The sequence below is a fragment of the Cyanistes caeruleus genome, chromosome 3, assembly GCF_971803275.1.
Source record: "Cyanistes caeruleus chromosome 3, bCyaCae1.hap1.1, whole genome shotgun sequence".
Taxonomy (NCBI): Eukaryota; Metazoa; Chordata; class Aves; order Passeriformes; family Paridae; genus Cyanistes; species Cyanistes caeruleus.
In genome coordinates, this window is record NC_141703.1 from 42422643 (window position 1) to 42438568 (window position 15926).

A 15926-nucleotide genomic window follows, 5' to 3' on the forward strand; every position below is an offset into this window, starting at 1 on the left:
GTTCTCTTATTTGCTTTTGTAATTACTAAACTATGCCAACAAAACAATAAACAAACAAACAAAAAAACACAACCAAGAAAGCAAAACAAAAAAAGAAAATTAATAAACAATACAAGTGATTAACCACATTGTCATTCATGCTAACTTAACTCTTTCAACTTTCATTCCCAGTGTCTGTAAACAATGGAAAGAAATATGAGTCTGCAGGTGGTAATTCATATCTTTAAGACTTAAATTCTATCACTCTCAAAAAAGTTTCCCATTTCTTCCATTTGCTATAGAAGCCAACATGTGCTGCTCCAGAATATGATTTTTGGACATTCAAAGTTATGGGATAAAAATTCCCAAAAATATATTTTGCATTAGTTTGTATTCTGTGCACTTAATAATATATTCTGTGGGTAAAGAGATTTAATTATATAGCTAACTTTGGTATTTAACATGTATTACAGAATTATTTTAGAGTGCAAACATTTTGTTTGTTTGTGCAAACATGCACATATTTGCAATTTAAAGCGGCATTCCCAGCACTATCTAAAAAGATACTTGTTTTACAAATAAAAAACCCCAAACAATTATTTATTACGACAGCTAAGCAAGCAGGAAAGGAGACCATTTTTATGCAAAATCAATACCTCTGTTTGCCATTTATGGCACAATTGACAGTGTGGGGATTTTATTAATCAGCATCAATACAAAATTGAAGTTTGAAATAACACTTGAAGGACTGATCTGTTCAATATTGTGCTCATCAATGATCTGGGTCAAGGCAGAGACCCAAAGTCTGTTCTTAAGAATATCACATTTTGAAGAAACAGACAGGTAGTTCATTGAAGTGTTCTTTTATATCAGATTTATAAAGAGGATAATTAAAATACTAGTGACTGTATCAGTGTATTCTAATTTTTCTCCACATAGTCCTATACACTGAGCTATTTGGGAGATTTTATTTGATAGATGTTATTGGAAAAAGGTGATTTACAGCCAAATTTGGCAGTGTCAGTTCAGCCTTTGCATATTGTGAATGTTACCAAAGACAAAATAAAATTATACAGTTTGATTCAGATTTCTGCATCAAAAATGTTGTGATTATACAAAATCCACATAGTAGTTTCTTAAAAACTATATCAATTTTAAAAAGATGGTGAGAATTATACATACAGAAAGTCATATTATGCTATTTTGTCACCATTAAACCATCAGACAAGAATTCAAACTTGCAAGTCTTATTAATTCTTTTTTCCTTTTTCTAAAAGCACAGCATATGAAACAGTGCATGAAACAAAATGAAAGGCATTAAAAATGAATGTACAATATTTTATTCTTCACACCTAAAAAAGCCCAAACCATTATTTTCTTCCCCTTTTTGTTTATTTGGTTGGTTGCTTTGTTTTGTTTCGTTCTTTTGCAGAGGTGTGGGGGAAAGCTCAGTAGAACAGTAGTGGGGAGAAAAAAACATCACAGAGCCATAAAAATGAGAAATTCAATAAATGATAAATACTTGTCGACAATTTCTTGATTGTATTGAGTGTGGACAAAGCAGTGGTCATGCAATAACAAATATAAATTATCAAAAGAAGTCTCGTTACTTTTAAATAAATGGTGAAGAGCACTGTGCTACAAGGACACACAAATCTTCATTGGCAACTTAGGAACATTTTCCAGCCTACTGGAAAAGGGTAGGCACTTTTAATAGAATGTAAAAGAATTCATAAAACCTCAATACTTTTTAAGGCAGTTTTTAACTTTTTTCAAAAGAATGTAAACAAATATTCAAAAATTAATAGTGGTGTTGTAGACTATTAATTTGCCAGTTCCTTTATTGATAAAAGTGAAAAATCAGCCCAACTAAGCCCTGCAATATTTATGTTAAGTAATGTAATATTTTATTCACTGCACATTGTGCTCAACCACTTTATCCACTAATTATTCCCTTTTTACTTTTCAATAAGTATTGTATTTTATAATAATGCAAGCTTAACCTCAGTTGTTTCTCTGTAAGGCAAACAGTTACACCTTTCAACTAGACACTACTCAATCATGTCATTGCCATTTGACTATAGGCCCATCTGATGGAGGGCCTGAGGCTGAGATACAAGGCTGGGGCTGGCAGTGAGTGTTGACCTGGGACTGTTCCAATTTCGGGAAATCAAGACCGATATTTTAAAAGTACCATCCTCTTCATATAGTTTTTCTGGTTTTCACAATATTCTTACTAATCTCTAGAAGGTCCATAAATCTGATGGATCTGAAACCATTCAAGTCCACAGGAAAAATGTAACTAACATCATTGAGCTCAAATCAAACTCTGGATAAGAACAGTAAGACCTTTTCCCCAAGAGCTGCTTCTAAATTCAACAACATGGGTTTTTTTTAAAAAAAAAAATAATTAAAACTATTATACAAGCATGTAACTATGACAATAAAATTATTTTCCTTTAAAAAGTCTTACAGGAAAATAGAGTTTTTGATAGCATCTCTTTAACCAATGCTTTCACCTCACTGAGTTTCAATATGCTACACTTTGTTAACAGGCAGCTAGATCTTTTCCCTGTTATAGCAAATCAATAGGAAATGTGTCATTGATTTCAGGTAGAAGTGAGAAATAGCAGGGAGTCAAGTCATAAAAGGGCAAAAAAGAGATTTAAACACATTTGTTTTATTGATTACTTTTGCCTCTATCTTCAAACCCATAAACAACTTGATTATAAAAGAAGGAGCCTTCATTTTCTCCTTGTATTGGACAGAAAAACAAAGAGTGCATGGAAAAAAACTCCATGAGGCAGTTACAGAAAGGAAAGTGAGGTGAAATGTTGACAGAACTCTCAGGTGTTGTTGAGAATTGACTATCAGTAAGTCAGTGAAACAGCTCATGAGAAGATGTATTTTCTTTATCAGCATTGCCTAACATGCATCTCTTCTGTATGAAGAACTACTGATAATATCATAGTATTTCAGTAGTTCAAGTAATCTAAATATTAAGGAACATAACCAACTTTTCTACACATATTTGTATCAGTAGAAATAAATGGTTGAAGAGACACATTCTCCAGAGTGTGTATACCTAATTTCAAGACTTTGCCATAAAATATAGGATTCTGTGTCACAAAATGAGCTGCTAAACTTAGTGAACAAGTTGCTCTGGTTTTGCTTAGAAAGGTGAGACAAGGCACCAAATATGGCAAAAGCTGAGGCTGAAAACCTTATATTTCATAAGCTCTTGCTTATCATGGTGTCCAATCACCTGTCCTAAGCAATGCCACAGTTGTACAGCTGTGTCTGCTTATGCCTGAGCTGAGTCTATCCTGAACAAATGACACTGGAATGAAAGTGTGAGAATGCAGGAAGGATTTTAAATCCACGGTATGCCATAGGAATATCTAGTCTTTCCCTGCGCTCCACAAATGACACACAGCAAAACCTTAAGCATAAAAGACCAGAACTTCCAAAATACATGCACTGGAAGATACTCTGAATAATCCCCCTCTGGACTGTTCTCCTCAATAACTGGGACAACAGGCAGTATTGCCTCACTTGTTTGCTACATTCTCATCTGCTGCACACCATGTAACCTTGCTTCTATTGTGCCATGATGTAAAGAATGATATGGTGGGGACCAGAAAAGCAAAAGTGACTTATTCCACTTGGCATAAGTGGGCTTATGGCTGAGGGAATAAATGGCTATAAGGTAGGTTTATGCTCCCACAGATTCCAAAGCTACCTGAAGGCAGCTCACTCCAGCACTAACTTGTGCAGTGACAAGTCTTCAGATTTACAGCACCCAATGATAATTCTCCAGACACTGTTGTAGCTGCTAGAAATTCCCAAAGCACAGCTGGATATTGCCTGTATACCTTCCTTTTCTGAGAAAATCAAAGGGACAAACTGATATGAAATAGCATCACAAAATCACTAACTTGGCCTTAAGCCCAAACACACCTATTACCATTTTGGCAGTGCTTCCAGCCATAGTGTTCTTGTGCTATTTCACGACTTTTTCATAAAAGAAAAGTTTCATCAGTCTGCCTTTATGCAATATATTGCTAGTCCCCTATCTGAACAGCTCTAAGAGTGCCAGAACAGAAATATACTCAATGTCACATGTCAAAGGAAAGAATGAAGCCCAGTGTTGTGTGCACATTATATGCACAGAAGCACCTATGGTGCATGATGAGCATAATTTTGTGACATAGGCTGAACAATGAGGCAATTACAGCAGCCATCCTGCATTTCACAATCACCACTTCAGAAAACATTCTGTATACACAGTCATGCTGTTTGGGAACGAACTCACTCTCAGAAGAGATAAGAGCTGACTGATTGAATTCTCTACTGAGAGTATTTTAACCAAGCATGTTTTATTACAGCTTACTGCACTTTAGTTCGTGTTTATAAACATGCAATGCTGAACACGCCTTGATAGAAAATGATGATGTCTCTGCCTGACATGACTGTTATGTACTGTGACTTTATTATCGCATAAATATTATTCCATTAAATTTTTGGATCATATTCAATTCTGAAGGAACTCAAATGGCTTCACTAAGCAGAGACAAAATAGAGAGTTTTGCAGTCTAGTGTGATGTTAGTAAAAAATTAAGTAAAAAACCTTGAAAATGGGTTGCTTTTTAGTGCTGAACTCAATCTTCTTGTGAAATGTAACTTGAATTTAAACTTATCTTAATTTTCTAACTCACTTTCAGTTAATTATATTTAAATCCATTTAATATTCTGTAATAAATGTTATACTTGTAATGGATAGGCTCAGCACATTAAAACAATAATTTTTTTATTAGCGAGATGAGGCCTATTTAAAAAAAAACATTAATCCGTGGATGGAATAAGGATTGAATTCCAATAGTCTAATATCTCAGACACAACACACTCTTACCAAGGGCACCTCCATCACTATGCAGCAAGTTATTCTACAGTACAAAGTACACTGACTTGGAGAGTCTAGTATTCCATTACTATGATCCCCAAACACTTGATTTGGTTTTCTATAAAATAATAACTCTCTTCAATAATAGATATTTTAACATAAAAAAACCAGACAGTAAAACAGAAATCTCAAATCTGAGAACTTCATTTTGGAAACAATGGTTTTTAATTTCAAAAAGTTCACTAGAAAATGACAGCTTGCTCTGGGCCTCCACATAACTTGTGTCCATACTTTCATGTAAAGCTTGTGTTTTCTATTATATCTGCAGCACAATGAACTTGAAGTTGCAATTTTGTAACCAAAGATATTTTTATGCTATTTTTTTTCCTGGCAGATTTCCAGACTCTATTGAAAAATGATCAAATAATTTATCATCATTCTTGCTAATTCATGAATTCTCTCAGTAAAGAGAGATTGCAAAATTAAATAAATATTCCACATACAGGAATCTCCATTTTTACTACCTAGCTCTTCTTTGGAGCAAGCAGTCAGGTATTCCACCTGTTCTTAGAGTTGGTATTGTATATAAAATGATACATTATAAACTTTACTTAAATATTACAGCTGCACAATCAAAAAGAATTAAGGCTGCCACACTCATGTAATTCAGTTTCCTACTGCTATCATAATCATCTATTAAAAATTAAAATAAGATTCCATGAAATGGCCAAGTAGACATCTCCTTAATACAGGATTTCTGTTCTATACTTTGAACACCAAAGAACAATATTTCTTCTCCTGAAACCCTCTGTCTCACTCACTATGGGCTCTTGCTCATTTTCAGACCTGTCTTTGAACAGTCATATTCACTGAGTCTCCCAGAGGACACTGTTTTCCTGCTATGAATTCCAACACAAAGCCCCTAGCTGGATTTTGGTGAAACATTTTATTTTCAAAAGAAAACATTACTTTCATTCAGAGCAAACTGGCTACACAGGATGACTGCTTGTATCAAAGAGACTATATGGCTCATTTTTATCCTAAATCCACAATTTAAGCGAAGAATTTCTCCAAAACAGTGGAAAACATTGAGACTTTTTTTTTTTCATCTTATGGTTTTAAATGCACATTTCTTCTATGAATTCTTAAACCTAATGATCAGGTTTAAGCATTTGAGGTGGAAGGGAAGATACCTATATACTTTGCATGTGAAGCTTATCCTCCACACATTAACATACAAACACAGACAATAATGTACTAAGTTAGAACAAGCATGATTCTTGTTTCTCGCTGATTGACATACTCAAAGGTTGTACAGCAGTCATTTCAGAGTCAATCATTTAAATTTGTTAAAACTAACCATGATTTTCTTGTTTCAAATGTTAATTTATATAATGGTAAAGACTATATTATTGCTTGTTATTTGCATGCAAAATACTGACTGATTCCATCCTAATAATTCTCTTTTCCATTCTTCTTCTCTTTTATTCTTACTCGTAGGTAAAGCCACTATAGCTCACATAATGCAATTTATCTACTCACCATAAATAGAAGTTCTATACCATTCATCTTAATTCCCATACAAATACAAAGGAGAGGAAATTAGGACACATTTTGAGTTCTATAGAGCTTAGTTAATAAAACATGACTACTATTAGGGAACTGGACAGCTACATATTATCCCAAACTGATTTAATTCAAGCTTTTTAGAATAACATAATCAGAGTTCTCCAAGTAGCATCCAAACATTTGTTTTGACATGCTTCTTTAGTAGTACTTACTTGGTAATTTAAAATGGGGGTGCTATAAATGTTTCCATTACAGCCAATACATGAGTATTAGGAAGATAATCAAATTAGAGAGTAAAATGTTCTACCTATGCATTACTGGGATTTTTGCCACTTTTCTGAATTTCTTTTTTCTTTGTTCTTATAGTCTTTAAAATATCAATAAGAGACACATTTTTGTCTCAATATATCTCTGAAATATAGAGTATATTATTTGGATAGCAGAAACAGAACTAGAAAATGTTACCAGAATTCACTTTAAACTAGGTATTTTATGGTAGGTTATCATCAGTTCTTTTCCTTATTTGATGTGTTTATGCTGTATTTAATTAGTAACTGTGTTACAGTTAGTTAGTCCTGATATATTATAGATTACTTTTATTACTGAGGAACATTTCTGAAAAAATCAATTAAAAATAATCACAAGCTTTATTTACATGTCAGACACCTTAAAAAATGCAAAGTCCTCTTATTTTCACCACTTTTACTCACATACAATTCATCTGTGTATTTTGAGGTCTCTTTCTGAATTGTGGTATTTTTGCAATGGGAAAAGGCAGTGTGATTTCTGCAAAGTCATAGGTCATGTCTGCATGAAAAAGGTATGCAGTAGTTATTGTGGCTGCCTTCTGCAGAGGTGACAGAGGCTCCAGTATTTTAACCAGATCCCATGACTTGGGAGATGTTTTGGTTAGGGCCAAGATTAGTGAAGCTCCTTGCAGCACTTGTGCAAGGCTTCTCAGCCTATGGAAAGTTACCTCTTCCTTACACAGGCACCAATCATACTGCCAGCAGTAACCTGCAGCATCAAGAGCATCTACAGGTGGAAAGATGTGGGCCTAGCTGCTGTTCTCCTTAAACTTCTCACTGAGGAGGGAGATGCTTAAACAGAGATGGACTAAATTCACTGGTGAGCACCCAACTGTGAGGTCACGTCGCAAGCAGAGCTCTGGCTTTTGTGACTATGTGACCATCTTTGAAGAAGAAGTGAGCAGGCATGGGCTGGATCTAAAGGAATTAAATAGCCAAGAAGGGTGTTTTAACCTCATGCCAGAGTACATCAAACACAGCTCAACCAGACAGTCAGAAGAGGTGGTTATGACTATTCAATTTTGGTGCAGCCTCATCTGGAGTACCATGCATAGTTCTGGGCCCCACAATTTAAGAACACTCAAGATGTATCCAGAGGATAGCAGCAAAGCTGCCAAAAGGGCTGGAAGACATGTCCCCTGAAGAGCAGCTCCACGCTTGCCTAGTTTGGAGAGAAAGAGGCTGAGGGGTGACCTCATTGCTCTCTACAGCTAATTGAGGAGAGAAAGCAGAGAGGGAGGTGTTCATCTCTTCTCCCTGGGATCCAGTGACAGTGATAGGCAACAACAGGATATGTGGGGATGGTCAAAAGTTGCCTAGTTCAGATAGCTGGAGAAAGCCTCACAGACACAGTCCTTGATACTCATGAATGACTTTTAACAACCATAATATCTGCTACAAGGACAATATGACTGGGTGGAAGCAATCCAAGAAGCTTTTGTAATGCATGTAAGACAAATTATTGATGCAGGAAACCAATGAACTGAATGGGGAAGATGTTTTTCTGGGCCTGATAACCACAAACAAGGAAAACCTGATCTGAGTGAGCAAGATAAATATCAACCTTGGCAGTGCCAGCCAAGAGACTGTGGAATTTAGGTTACTGAGAGGAATGAGTAAGACAGAACAGCAGAATTACAAACCTGGACACCAAAAGAGAAGTTTGTAGCCCTTTCAGGGGTGTGTTCGGTAGAATCATTAGAGAAACTGTCCCAGAAAGCAAAAAAGCCCAGAAGAGCTGGCTAATCTTTAAGGACAACCTTATCAGAGTACAAATACAGTTAATTTTAATATGTAGAGTAGTAAAATAATACTTCACTTTTTTAGGTACTTGTAAGACTACACCTAGAGTGCTGCATCCAGTTTTCTGCTCCCCAGAACTGGAAGGACATGGATGTACTGGCTCAGCAGTCAGGTGTCCCTGGCCACCAACACAGACAGTGAATTGGATTACTTGGCACTCCATGAGAGACTTCAGAAGAAAGGAAGGCCCAGGGAAGGCTTTACTGTTTACAGCTATCTGATCAGAGGATTCAGAGGCAATGAAACCAGACTTTCCTTCAAGGTGCCTGGAGATAGGCCAAGAGGCTATGGACAGAAGTTAAAATCCACTAAATTTTTATTAGATACAACTAAAATTGCTGTGAGGACATTTAAATACTGGCTCAGATTGCATGGAGAGCTTGTGGTATCTCTGTCCTTGTAAGTACTCAAGACTCTCCTAGCTGTTACTCTGAGCTATCAGGTCTAATGAAACCTGCTGTGAGAAAGCAGCTGAATGAGCTGACCTCTGGAGAACCCTGCCAACACAAATTATGGTTATGTTTTTCAATGTCTTTATGCATACATGCCTTGAAAAGAGCATGGGAGTGAAAGATAAGGGATTGTTCATGTTATAAAGTTACTCAGAGTATTAAAGTCAAGGCTCAGCTGCGGCCAATAAAATAACTCATGGAATTTAATACAAACAAATATGAATTGTTTCATATTGTGAAAGACAATTCTAACAACATCTAGGACAAAAGGGTTTGATATGATCATTACCAGTTACGGACATTGGGCTTATGACAGCCATTTCCACCAAATACTAAAGCAATAAATAGAATACCTCAGAAATACATTATAAATGCTAGAAATTATTAAGAATCTATAAAAAAGAGGAACCACAAAGAGTGTTATAGAACATTGCTCACAACATCAAAATTCACAAGTCACATTCACATTTAGACCTGTGTGCAGTTTGGCTCATTCTTATCTGAAAAAAAAAAAAAAAAGGAACCACCAAAACAAGGAAATATATTTGATGAGAAGTAAACAAAGGATTTTGTACTATGAGCAATTAATTAAGAAGGCATTTTTAATAAACAAAATGTATAACGTCAAGGCAGATGCTACTACAGAGATTCAAAAAATGACTGCCTTAGATATGGTGGATTGAAACAGACAATAGTTCATGTTCATCTTTTCAAAAGGAAGAAACAGAACATCAAATAACTGAACTGAAGCCAGTTTCGTAACAAGAAAAGGGGGTATGTGGAATGAGGCATGGAATTGTAAAAATAATTGATATATAGTGCTGTGAATGCTACATGGATCTAGCAGGAAAACATGACCAGTTGACAGAATCTAATGTAAAAATGACCCTGCCACTGAATGTATTAAGGAAATGCTCTTCTTTAGGCATTTGTTTTAGGTAATACTGGAGATAGGGACATGGGATTTCACAGATCTTCTAGTCTGACCTGGCATAGCCACACTGAGTGATACAGTTTATCTGCATGTCATAATCATAGAACCATAGAATGGTTTGGGTTGGAAAGGACCTCAAAGATCATCTAGTTCCAACTCCTCTGCCATGGGCAGGGACACCTTACACCAGACCAGGTTGCTCAGGGCCTCATGAAGATTGGCCTTGAAAACCTGCAGACATGGGGCATCCACAGGTTCTTTGAGGAACCTGTTTCAGTGCCTCACCACCCTTACAGTAAAGAATTACTTCCTAATATCCTAAACCGAACCTCTTTCAATTTAAGTTGATCCCAGCTTGTTCTCTTAAAAGCTCCATCTCCAGGTCCCTCTCCAGATTCCATGTAGGTCCCCTTTAGGTACTGGAAAGCTTAAATCTCCTCCAAGGTTTGCTTGACCCATATGTCACAAGTCAGCCTATCAAATAATATATAAAAAATGAAAGCACATCAGTCAAAAGCAATTACTGTGTTTTCTTTTTATATTGCAACATAGTGAATAAGAAGGGAAAATTTCAGATGTGTATTTTGTGCTAGATCACCAAGGGATGTTTACGAAATCACTGTAATTTAAAATAAAGCACTGTGGTACTCTGGTTTGATTTACTTTAAAAAATCTGACTTATTTTACAACTAAAAATTCCCCATGCTTTTAACAGGGGAGGGAATAATTTCCCTGTAATACATGCAAGGATAAATAAGAACTGACAGATGGTATAATATACAATAAATTTTCTATTAGGTTCACAATACATATTACACAAACACAGTCTGTATGCTCATATATTCCCAATGGCCATGGTCTTAGTGAAATCAACAAGACTATTTCCATTAAATCTGCTGTGTAGCATAAAGAAATTTAACTGTTTTCCAGTCATTTCATATTTTTAATAAAAAAATGTACAAAAATTTATTGCTTGTATAGAGCATTGAGATGCATTGATTTTAATAATTTATGATCCCTCTGTGTTTATGTACTGCAGCCTGAAACCACACGATTAAGCTAACTACATAATTAAGACAGCAAGAATATATAAAAGAAATGTAGTAATATCAAAAGAAAATGGTGTTTTCCTTTTAGTTTGACTCTTTGGGCATACATTCACTCCATGATGCCAAGGGGAAACATAAAGCCATGGATCAATGAAAGAACAAAGAAATTAGGTAAAGTCAACCATGACAAAAACAATAAAGAAGACAAAAAAAAAAAGCTATAGTTTTAGTTTTTGAATAATATTCTAGCTCTAAGAATATCCATTGCCTGGAGAATTTAACCTATTAGTACCACAGGTTCTATTCTTTTAGGATTCTGTTGTAGCTAGTTAACTGTAAACTAAATTTGATTAAGCAATGAAAACTTGGGAAGATTTTATGCAAGACAAAAAGAGACATGAAACTGTCCTTTCTCTTTCTATGTCAAAAGTAACCCTAGCCCTACAAGGACTTTTTCTGGCTATAGCCCTAAAAGACAATGCAAATTGTTTCTATAAATACATTAGCAACAAAGGGAGGGCTAAGGATAATCCCCAGCCTGTGTTCAGTGTGGGGGAAACAATGACAAAGGAGGAAAAGGCTGAGGTACTTAATGCCTTTTCTGCCTCAGTCTTTAATACTAAGACAAACTGCTCTCTAGATACCCAGCCCTCTGACCTGGAAGACAGGGGTGACAGCAGAATGAAGACCCCATAATCCAAGATAAAATTATCAGTGACCTGCTGCACCATTTAGGTGCACACAATTCTAAGAATCTGAATGTGATTACAGAAATATAGAATCATTATGGTTTGAAGAGATTAAGTCCAACCACTAAACCTTTCATAAACTCAGTGTGGGTTTATGAAAGGCAGGTCTTACTTGAATAACCTGGTCCCTTCTATGACAAGATAACCTGCTCAGTGGATGAGGAAAAGGCTGTGGATATTGTCTTTCTGGACTTTAATAAAACATGTGGCACCATTCCCCACAGAATTCTCCTGAAGAAACTTGAATGATGGTGAATAGAGTTACAACCAGTTGTCAGTCACAAGGGGTGTTCCCCAGGGCTCAGTACTTGGGACAGCCCTGTTAATTAGCTTTACCAGCAATCTGGACAAGGGGATTGAAAGCACCTTCAGTCAGTTTGCAGACACCACCAAGTTGATCTGCTAAAGGACAGAAAGTCTTGTGGAAGGTTCTGGACAGGCTGTATCTATGGGCTGAGGGCAATGGTATGAAGTTCAACAAGGTGAATTCCTGGGTCTTGCAGTAGGGTCATAACAACCCCATGCAGTGCTACAGGCTGGCAGAAGAGTGGTTGAAAAGCTGCCTGGCGGAAGAGGACCTGGGGGTGCTGGCCAACAGAACAAGAAACAGTGTGTGTCCAGGTGGTCAAGAAGGCCAGTGGCATCCTGGCCTGTATCAGCAGCAGTGTGGCCAGCAGGACAAGGACAGTGATCATCCCCCTCTACTCAGCACTGGTGATGCTGTGACTGAGGGAACTGGAGTTGTTTAGCCTGAAGAAATTAAGGTTCAGGTGGGACCTCATCACCTTCTACAACTACCTGTCAGGTGGTTGTGCTGAGGTGGGGGTCAGTCCCTTTTCTCAGGTAATAAGCAATAGAACAAGAACAAATCACCTCAAGTTGGGTCACGGGAGGTTTAGATTTGATATTAAAAAATAATTTTTTCATGGAAAGGGAGGTCAAGCACTGGAACTGGGACTGGAACTGCCTAGAGAAGTGGTTGACTTACTGTCTTTGGATGTATTTAAAAGTTATGTAGATGTGGCACTTAGGGACATGGTTTAGTGGTGGACTTGGCAGTGCGGGTTAACAGTTGGACTCGATATGAAAGGTCTTTTCTAACCTAAAAAATTCTATGATTCTGTAACTGATAGCTGTGACAGAAAAATAAAGATATCTTTAGGAATTTTTTCTTTCTTTTTTTTTTCCCAAGAAAATTGCTTCTTTTTGAAAAACAAACGCAGAAATAAAAAAGTAGCATATCCCAGGGGAAAAAAAAAACAAAAAAAAAGAGAATCTTTTATTGTTGCAAACACCTTTACAGTTTGGTTATATTATAATAATTCAGTTGATATGCTGAATAAATGAGAAATTACAAAGAGTTGTCTTCACAGTCTTTGAACAGGTGACAGACACCAAAAATACAGATTTGCCCTTTTATTTACCTCTTTCCTTAGTTTTTTGTTTTGTTTTTTTTTCTTTAAAGCAGGAGAACCATTAGGAAAATGAAATGGTTTGATCTGAGAATTTTAACAACATGAAATTTCTAACTCTGTGTCAGAACACAGCTATTGTTTTTGTTGTAGTATGCAGTTAGGTGTGGATATGAAAAACCTGAATGAAAAACTGTTCCCTTGTAGTCACACAGAATGAACTCCCAAGGGCATACCTTGTGTGTCACCCATTGTGCCTTTTGATCTGATCAAATTTAATCTTTCATGCTTGCTGAATACACAGGTGGTGTCTTATGAAGTTGCCTGCTCCTTGGATTTTCCGTATCCATTTCTAAAATTTACGTTTTCATGTTCTCAATGCCCCCTGGAGCAAACACAGCTATACCTACTTTAAATTATTTTTTAATTATTTTTATCAGTATCTAACTGTTTTTATATTTTTTCAACTTTTTTTTTTCCACATATTTCTCAAACCACCATTTTTGTGCATTTTTTAGACTAGCAAGGAGAACTTTGAATGACACTCAGTTCTAGTCCACTTATCTGAGCATAAAGTGCAAACTCATGTAGTACATAGAAGAGAAACTGAGTGTGTGACAAAACTGTGATGACAGAGGGAAGGGAATGTTAGAAAGGTGGGATTTGTCAAAAGTGGTTGTTGAGAGGTTTTCCTTTTTTTTCACTGCTAAACAAAATAGGTGAGTAATTACAAATACAATAGCTATGAAGTAAGTGGGGGAGGAATACTAGTTAGTTTTACAAATATTACTTGAAAGTACAAAAGGTGAAACAGGAAAAGTAAAAGTTTACTTGTTATGGTAACTACAGACAAGGAATACTGGACATTGAAATTGCCAGGAGGAGAACTTAAAAAAAAAAAGTTTTCAGAGGTCCTGCCAATGTTTTGGAAAGTGCTGTGATAGGATTTCAGAGGGTGGAGGGTGAGTGGCATAGGGAGGAGTGGTTTATATTTTACATTAAGTATGAGAAACAATTGTAAAAATATTTTGGAAAGAAAATAACACCAAACAAATTCAGACAGCTCTCCTTCTGAGTCGCACTGCTTACGCTTTTAAATTAACCTTTCAGGAGACCCTGTCTTTTTAGTTACTGCACTTCATTTAGAAAGCCCCAATTCAAGAACCACAGACCTCAAAATACCTCTTAAAAATTGAGAAATGGAGAGGATTTAGCAATAAGATAATTATAGTTCTTGGATAATGAGCCAACACTGCTGATCAAACTGAAGTGCAAGGAAAGGAAACTCCAGTAAAACAAAGATGGGGCATATCTCTTTGGATGAGTTATTGCACAACATATTTCTACAGTTTTAACAATCAATAGCCATAGCAGCCAAATTTATAGCTTTGAAGTTAAAAAAAAGAATTATTTCACCAGGCTTTTAAGAATGATCCACTTGGAATAAACCCACAATGGTGGGAATGAAGCATACAAAGCAAAATGTCATTTATCCATGGCTTCCTGATCTCACAGTATGAAGAGGTAATCTTCATATTATTGCACTAGTCAACCACCTTTATTAGTAAAAATTATTTTCTCCTGAAACATGTGTTATTGCTTTCTTCCAGCATTATTTTTCATAAATTTCAGATTAAAGCTGAATTTCTAGATTTTACTTCTGAAAATTATTATAAAGCAGGGAAATAATTCCAAAAACATCCTCCATATTTCTTTGCTTTAACTTGCAGACTAAATATGCTTACATAGCAAGTTCTGACTGAGAGTTATCTTTTCTAAACATAATAGCTTTCACTGTATCTTCTGTATGTTTCCACACTCCTTTAAAATATTGACTTCAGCTCTGCATTGTAGTATTGGTCTCCTCAAGGACACATTTAAATGAAAAATAGTGTTTCCTGTCTCTACTGTACACACTTTTGTTTAACCTTTCAAGGATGGAAATAAACGTGCCTCCGCTTATTGTAATCTCAGACTGCTAAACATTTTCCAGGAATACTGCTTGCAAAGGCATGACCATGGTTTCTGTGGGAATGGCCTACTCAAAAAACATAATTATATGTAAGTTTGTTTTTTTTTTAGTTTTTTTTTTTTTTACATAAAAGTGAGACTCTGACCTGAATTTTAGGTTTCTTAAATAGTACTGAAACCAGTGCATGTCGCTGCATGGTTTAGGAGTTTTCTACTACAAGCAATGAATAAAACAACCTTAGCTAGTGAAAACATTGCAATTCATTTCCACTCACAGATTATTTGTAGCATCAGGACATAAGTTTTAAGGCTAATGGCTTAATAACTCACCTTTTTGCAGCTTCTTAAGATTAATTTAAATCAGCTCTCGTTGGGAGTGGTAGTTGGATATATTATTGAGTGGGCCACTGCATCATTTTAAGAACAAACAAACAAAAATCCAAACAAAATCAACTTAGCTGCAAGTCAGTACACATCAAATTTTATCGTGTTTCCTAGGGAAAGTAAAAGGGAGGAGATAGAAGCAAATATTTGACCCGCTTTTTCCAGCTTCTTGCCACAGAATCATTCACATTCCCAGATCACAAATGAGATTTTTTCAATATGCTTAATTTAAACAAAAAGATTTTGTGTGCCAGAAGCCCTGCTTGTGCTACAGCATGGAGCAGAAAATGAAAACTGACATGAGAAACCAATGAGTTCCATGGATAAAGCAATATTCTTTCTCATTCCATTTTCTACATGAGAAAATTCACTTATGCAAGAATTCTGATGTGGCTAAAAACACCAGTGACATA

At 36.0% G+C, this 15926-nt stretch overlaps 1 protein-coding gene and 1 long non-coding RNA gene across 7 annotated transcripts in view; both read right to left on the bottom strand.

Annotated features, from left to right (window-relative positions):
• Nucleotides 1–15926, bottom strand: part of GPC5 (glypican 5) — a 584277-nt gene that overhangs the window by 344281 nt on the left and 224070 nt on the right. The window lies entirely within an intron of this gene.
• LOC111944843 (uncharacterized) lies at nt 7076–7513 on the bottom strand. The gene is made up of 2 exons (XR_002871422.2): nt 7428–7513; nt 7076–7258 (listed from the first exon to the last, which is right to left on the bottom strand). It is a non-coding gene; the product is annotated as an uncharacterized LOC111944843 (long non-coding RNA).